This window comes from Mandrillus leucophaeus, unplaced genomic scaffold (genome assembly GCF_000951045.1).
Source record: "Mandrillus leucophaeus isolate KB7577 unplaced genomic scaffold, Mleu.le_1.0 Scaffold1234, whole genome shotgun sequence".
In the NCBI taxonomy this organism is placed as follows: Eukaryota; Metazoa; Chordata; class Mammalia; order Primates; family Cercopithecidae; genus Mandrillus; species Mandrillus leucophaeus.
Window position 1 is genome coordinate 18,522 of NW_012100699.1, and position 7,616 is coordinate 26,137.

A 7,616-nucleotide genomic window follows, 5' to 3' on the forward strand; every position below is an offset into this window, starting at 1 on the left:
TGTATGTGTCTGTATATATATAATTACCACTACACCTGAAAGAGGGAGATGGATTCTTCCATTTCATAGATGAAAATGTGAGCCCCTGTGAACTTCGCGGCTTTTTCTGGGTTCACTGAATGTCAGCCTTGAGAACTGGGAGACATTCAGCCTCCTGCAGAGCCCACCTAGGCATGAGCCACAGCAGTGGAGACTCCTCAACAGCAGGAAGAGCAACTGAGATCCAGGAATGTCCACACTTGTAGAGGGTCCACGTCCAGCGGAATACAACTGAAGGATGGGCGAAGGGTAGAGTCTAGCTGCTTCCTTCAGCTGGGAGTGGAAGATGTGTGGGTCAGTCAGCTACCCACAAGGTGTATCATATTCCTAGGGCTGTCTTTCATTCCTCTGCTGAGAACTCCATCCTGCACAGACAAAAACCATATATTCACTGGTAAGCAGGATCCCTTTTAGAAATGCAAACATAACTTCCCTAACATTAAAGTCAAACATTCTTTCTCCCAGTGAATCATCTTATTTGGGTAATCTCCTGACTTCCCCTGAAGTTAGCCCCAGAGTTGCATCTGAGCATTTGGATCTAAGAGAGAAAGTCATTTTGGGGTTTGGACCTGGCTGATCTTAGACCGTGTTCTGAAAAGGAAGCTTTCTACTTGCAGAAGAGCAAGGGTGAGCTCTGAATAGGAGATGAAATCGTGAGGGGAAAAGATATGGGCAGATTCCCAAGCAAACTTGGAATATATTTGCCAGCCTCTTTTCAGTTGTGATAAAATACACATCAACACAAAATTTGCCATTGTAACCATTTAAGTGTACAATGCAGTAACATTTAGTAGGTGCACAACATTATGCAGCCATCATCACTATCAAGTTCCAGAGCATTTTCACCACCCTAGAAGGAAACTCTGTACTGCTAAGCAGTTACCTTCCACTCTCCCCTGCCACCAGCCCCTGGCACCATTAACCCAGTTTCTGTCTCTCTAGATTTACTTCTTCTGAATATTTTATTAATGGAATCATACAATATATGGCCTTTTGTGATGGGCTTCTTTCATTTGACATGCTTTCAAGATTCATCCAAGTTGTAGTATGTATCAGTACATTATTCCTTTTATGGTCAAATAATATTCCATTGCAGAACAGATTACATGTTGTTTATCCATTCATCAGTTGATGGGCATTTTATATTAAATTAAATAGAGAAAAACAAAAGAGGAGTTACAAATTATCACCTCCCAAAAAATACTTGCTTTTCTATTTACCTATGAAGTTACTTTTAGCTGTGTACTTCTTTGCTTCATATGGCTTCAAGTTGCTATCTAACGTCCTTTTATTTCAGTGTGAAGCATTCCTTTTAGCATTAATTGTAGAATAGGTTTACCAGAGACAAATGCCATCCGTTTTTATTTACCTGTGCATGTCTGAATTTCTCCATTATTTCTGACAGAGTTTTGCCAAATATGCAACTGTCAGTTGAGACACATTGTTTTTTTTGTTTCTGAACTTTAAATTTGTCATGCCAATGTCTTCTGAACTCCATAGTTTCTGAAGAAGATTTGGTGGTTAATCTTATGGAGGATCCTTGTACTGGATGAGTCTCTTCTCTTGTTGTTTTCAAGATACTCTGTTTGTCTTTGACTTTTGACAGTTTCATTATAATGTCTCTCAGTGTGGACATCTTTGAATTACTGCTACTTTCAATGTTTCAATGTGTTGGATACCCAGATTCATGTTTTTAATAAAATTTCCGAAGTTTGGGGTCATTATTTCTTTAAATACTCTTTCTTCCCTTTTCTTCCTTCTCTCTTTTGGGGACTCCCAAAATGCATATACTTGATGTTGTCTCTCAGATCTCTTCTGTTCATTTTTCTTCACACTTTTTCCCTTCTGCTCCTCAAATGGGCAATTTCAATTGGCCTATGTTTGAGTTTACTGATTCTTCATTCTGCAAACTAAAATCTGCTCTTGAAGCCCTCCAGTGAATTTTCCATTTTACTTCCTGTACCTTTCAGCTCTAGATTTCCATTTGCTTCCTTTTCACAATTATTTATTGATTTCTGCTATTTAGTGAAATGTAGTTCTCCTGATTTTCTTTAGTTATTTGTCCATGGTTTCCTTTAGCTCTTTGACTATGTTTAAGACAGTTGATTCAAAGTCTTTGTCTAGTAAGTCAGTCCATTCTTCTTCAGAAACAATTTCTTTCCATTGTTTTTCCTGTGAATGAGTCATACTTTCATACATGCATAACTCATGATTTTGAAGTTGAAAACTAGACATTTCCAACACTATGATGTGGTAACTGTGAAAATTACATTTTCTAAACTATTTTTGTATAGATTGTATTCTTTATTGTATGCGGTCACTGAAGTCTCATAGTTGTAGATGTGTGGCCTTATTTCTGAGTTCTCTATTCTATTCCAGTGGTCTATGCATCTGTTTTTGTACCAGTACCACGCTGTTTTGGTTACCGTAGCCTTGTAGTATAGTTTGAGGTCAAGTAGCAGGATGCCTCCAGCTTTGTTCTTTTTGCTTAAGATCGTCTTGACCATAAAGCTCTTTTTGGTTCTATATGAATTTTTAAATCATTTCTTCTAATTCTGTGAAAAATACCAATGGTAGTTTAATGAGAATAGCATTGAATCTATAAATTATTTTGAGCAATATGACCATTTTCACGATATTGATTCTTTCTATCCATGAGCATGGAGTGTTTTTCCATTTGTTTGTGTCCTCTCTGATTTACTTGAGCAGCAATTTGTAGATCTCCTTGAAGAGATTCTTCAATTCCTTTGTGATCTGTATTCCTAGGCATCTTATTCTGTTTGTAGTAATTGTGAATAGAAGTTTATTCACTATTTGACTCTCTGCTTGTCTATTGTTGTATAGGAATGCTTGTGACTTCTGCACATTGATTTTGTATCCTGAGAGTTTACTGAAGTTGCTTATCAGCTTAAGAAGCTTTTCAGCTGAAACAATGGGGTTTTCTAGATATAGGATCATGTGATTTGCAAGCAAAGACAATTTGACTTCCTCTCTTCCTGTTTGAATATCCTTTCTTTCTCTTACCTGATTGCCCTGACCAGAACTTCCAATACTGTGTTGAGTAGGACTGGTGAGAGAGGGCATCCTTGTCTTGTGCTGGTGTTAAAAGGGAATGTTTTCAGCTTTTGCCCATTCAGTATGATACTAGTTGTGAGTTTGTCATAGATGACTTTTATTATCTTGAGGTATGTTCCTTCAATATCTAGTTTACTGAGAGTTTAAAAATATGGAATGCTTCATGAATTTGCATGTCACCCTTGTGCAGGGGCCGTGCTGATCTTCTCTGTATCTTTCCAATTTTAATATATGTGCTGCCAAAGCGAGTAGTGACCACAAGTTCTTAGAAGTGGAGATAAGTGAAGAACTGTGGATGAGATGGAGTGTTGAATTTCATCTGCAGTAATTTCCGCATCTAACAAAATGTGATTATCTCGGTCTTTTATTCTTTAATTAAGTGATAAAAAGCATTACAGATTTAAAGTTTAAATATTCTTATATCCTGGGGATGAGTAACCTGGGCAGGATATTTAATTTATTTATAGCTCATTGGCGGACAGAGTCTAGTATTGTTTTTCTCAGTATTTTTACCTCTACTTGCTTCCAAGTGATTATCCTATCATGCTTTTCTCTTATGTATTCCCTAGCTGACTTTAGAATCAATGTTATTTATACATAAGCAATAATGAGTTTACTGGCTTTCTCTCTGTTTCCTCATTCTCTTGAATATTATGTATAAATTAAGTAGCCTTCTTCAAAGTTTTGGTAGAACTTATCTGTAAAACAGTCTGGATATTCCAGAAGGGAAATAAAGTTTTACAACCGTTTTAACTTCTTTACTTGTAATGAGTTCTCCCCATTGACATAATCTTGTTCATAGTCTCAAAATTATTTAAACCTCTACTGTATCTTTAGTGGCATTTTTATCTATCATAATGTTATTTTATTCTTAATTGCCATTGCCTGTTTTATTTCTCCGTCCAAAAAAAACCAGCTGCTTTTGGTTGGCTGGGCCCTCAGCAGTGGCAGCTGCCAGGTCAGCCTTGGTGAGTGGCGACTCAATTGCTCTGCCCATGCAGTGTCCATCGCAGCCACCACGGCCACTTTGTGCAGGGACTCCATGAGCAAGCCCTGTGCGCTTCTTTTGCTTTACAGGAAACTTGACACAGGCTGGTGTCCAGTGAAGAAATCCCAGGTGCATGGAAAGAAGAGGAGGACCTCAGGGCAGTGAGTGATCTGCAAAAGGAAGCACATGGACCACCAGGTGGCGCTGCTGCGCTGCTCCTGCTCCCAGGAAATGAATGCTCAGGAGGAGCTTTGAGGCGGAGAGATGTCATTGCTCATCCTCCAGGTTCAAAGTAAAAATCTTCAGGCCAATCTTGGCCGCGCGTTCCGGTGTAGCGAGCGGGCTCGGAAGTGCTCACCGCTGCTGTTATGGTTCATTTGCTAAACTGCATCGTCGCTGTGCCCCAGAACATGGGCATTGGCAAGAACGGACACCTGCCCTGGTCGCCACTCAGGAATGAATTTAGGTATTTCCAGAGAATGACACAAACTCTTCACTAGAAGGTAAACAGAATCTGGTGTTATGTGTAGGAAGATCCGGTTCTCCATTCCTGAGAAGAATCGACCATTAAAGGATAAAATTAATTTAATTCTCAGCAGAGAACTCAAGGAACCTCCACAAGGAGCTCATTCTCTTGCCAGATGTCTGGATGATATCTTCAAACTTACTGAACAACCAGAATTAGCAAATAAAGTAGAGATGATTTGGATAGTTGGTAGCAGTTTTGTTTAAAAGGAAGCTGTGAATCACCCAAACCATCTTAAACTATTTGTGACAAGGATCATGCGGGACTTTGAAAATGACACTTTTCTTTTTCCAGAAATTGATTTGGAGAAACATAAACTTCTGCCAGAATACCCAGGTGTTCTCTCTGATGTCCAGGAGGAGAAAGACATTAAGTTCAAATTTGAAGTATATGAGAAGAGTGATTAATATGAAGGTGTTTTCTGGTTTATTTTAAGTTGTTCCCCTCCCTCTGGAAAAAAAAATTATATATTTTTACATGAGAAGAAAAAGACTTGTTGACTTTAGATCTATGAATAATTATTTCTAAGCAACGTGTTTTTATTCCGTACTAATCTTGAATATATCAGATACCATTTATGCAACCTTCTTGCTATAACTAAGTGCCTCTCCAAGACCCCAACTGAGTCCTCGCACCTGCTACAGTGACCTGCCATTCCACACCCATCGCACATGGCACTCTGGCCAGTCCTTGACATTGTCGGGCTTTTCAAATGTTGGTAGTATTTATTAAAGATGAAGATGCACATACCCTCCAACTGAGCAGTTTCACTAGTAGGAAATACCGAAAGCTTCCTACGTGTGTATCTAGAGGTTTGTAGACAAATGTTGCAGCCTTGTTTGTAACAGCGAAAAATTGAAAACAACCTGGAAGTCTAGTGATGGGAAAATGAATATATTTCTGTCTTAGACTGGGGAAGCCAAAGCAGATTCCAAGACTGAAATTTCAGTGAAAACAGTTTATTTTCTAGGTCTTACCAGAAAGCATCAATTGAGATATGGAGAAATGGAACTGAGAAGGTAAGAAAAGCAATGTAAAGTCAGTGAGCAGGTTCTCATCGGTAACAAGCTCCATACTGCTGAGATACAGGGAAACAGAGGGGAGAAAGCTGGAGTATTGATCCTCCACTCCTTGGTTGTCAGCTCCCTGTCCTGTGTGTGGGTGGAACGTACTTCAGCTGCTCTATAGCAAGTCCCAGGTGTTTGCAGTAAGAAGCTGCTGGCATGCATGGGAACCGTGAATGGCAAACACTTAAAGCAATTCCATGTTTAAGTATATAACCTCTTCATATCTTTTTTTTTTTTTGATAGAGTTTCACTCTTATTACCCAGATGGAGTGCAATGGCGCAACCTCAGCTCACTGCAAACTCCTACTTCCCGGGTTCAAGCGATTCTCCTGCCTCAGGCTCCCAAGTAGCTGGGACTACAGGTGCGCACCACGACACCCAGCTAATTTTGTGTTTTTGGTGGAGACGAGGTTTCACCATGTTGGTCAGGCTGGTCTCGAACTCCTGACCTCAAGTGATACGCCCGCCTCGGCCTCCCAAAGTGCTGGGATTACAGGCCTGAGCCACCGCACCTGGCAGATCTTTATTCTTTTTATGTAGTAAAAAGTATAAAGCCACACATGGTTTATTTGAAATATTTTATGATTTAAAAAAAAATAAGGAGCAGGAAAACCAATTCTAAGTTTAAGTGAGGGATGATGGTAGTTTGAACCAGAAGATTGCATGTAATAAGAAACTGTGATTTAACATATATTTTAAAGTTGGAAGTAGTAGGATATTCTGATGGAGTTTGACTTTGGTTTAGGGCCCACTGAGTTTGAGATGCCTTTGAGAAATGAAGGAAGAAGAGAGAGAATAAAAGAAAAACTGGCCAGGCACAGTGGCTCACGCCTGTAACACATTGGCTCAGCATTTTGGGAGGCAGAGACAGACAGATCCCTTGAGACCAGCTTGGGCAACATGGTGAGGTCCCATCTCTACAAAAACTACAAAAGTTAGCTGGGCATTGTGGCGCCCACCTGTAGTCCCATCTGCTCAGGGGCTGAGGTGGATGAACTGAGCCCGCGCGGTCACGGCTGCAGGGAGTTGTGGTTGTGCCACTGCACTCCAGCCTGGGCGACAGAAGAGACCCTGCCTCGAAAAAGAAGCTGAAAACAATGGAAGCATGACTTCAGAATTCTAGAAAGAAAGTTATTTTCAACGGATAAATCTATATTCAGCCAAATAATCAAGGGTGAAGGTAAAATAATACATTTTTAGGCAAGCAAAGACTCAAGGGTTACCTCCATGGACCCTTTCTTGGGAAACTATTGGAGGAAATACTCCAGCAAAATGAGGGAGTAGACAAACCAGAGAATGAAATGGATCCAGCAAATAGGATCCAACACAGGACATATTCCAGCTATGGAGCTGGCTTAAAAAACAAACAAACAAAAACAGTAGAAATATAATAGGTTAGCTGGGTGGAATGGCTCATGCCTGCAGTCCCGGCTACTCAGGAGGCTAAAAGCAAGAGGGTGGCTTGAGTCCAACATTTCCAGACCAGGCTGGCCACCATAGTGGCCTTCTCTTAAAAATAATAATAGGTTATTGCCAGATTTGGAGCATTTGGAAAGAAGTTCATTGAAGATAAAGCAAAAATAAAAAAGCAAGGGGGAAGGGTGTTAGGCAATCATTAATTCTAGGACAGAAGGAAGTACAGGAGAGGAAGTAAGAGCACAGTACTCTGTTCTTCTCAACAATGAGCAATATGTACTTAGTCATAATGATGCAGTGACTGCTTAGGTCCTAACTCTGGTAACTACATTGGGACAATATGGGAGGAAAAGTGAAGATAGTGATGGTGTAAGAGCTAAATCCTCATCTGTCATTCAAGAAATCACTTCAAGGGCCGGGCGCGGTGGCTCAAGCCTGTAATCCCAGCACTTTGGGAGGCCGAGACGGGTGGATCACGAGGTCAGGAGATCGAGACCATCCTGGC

The 7,616-nt window shown here is 40.3% G+C and overlaps 1 pseudogene; it reads left to right on the plus strand.

Annotated features, from left to right (window-relative positions):
- Positions 1–4,470: 4,470 nt before the first annotated feature.
- Positions 4,471–5,035, plus strand: LOC105533258 (annotated as a pseudogene).
- Positions 5,036–7,616: the final 2,581 nt, after the last annotated feature.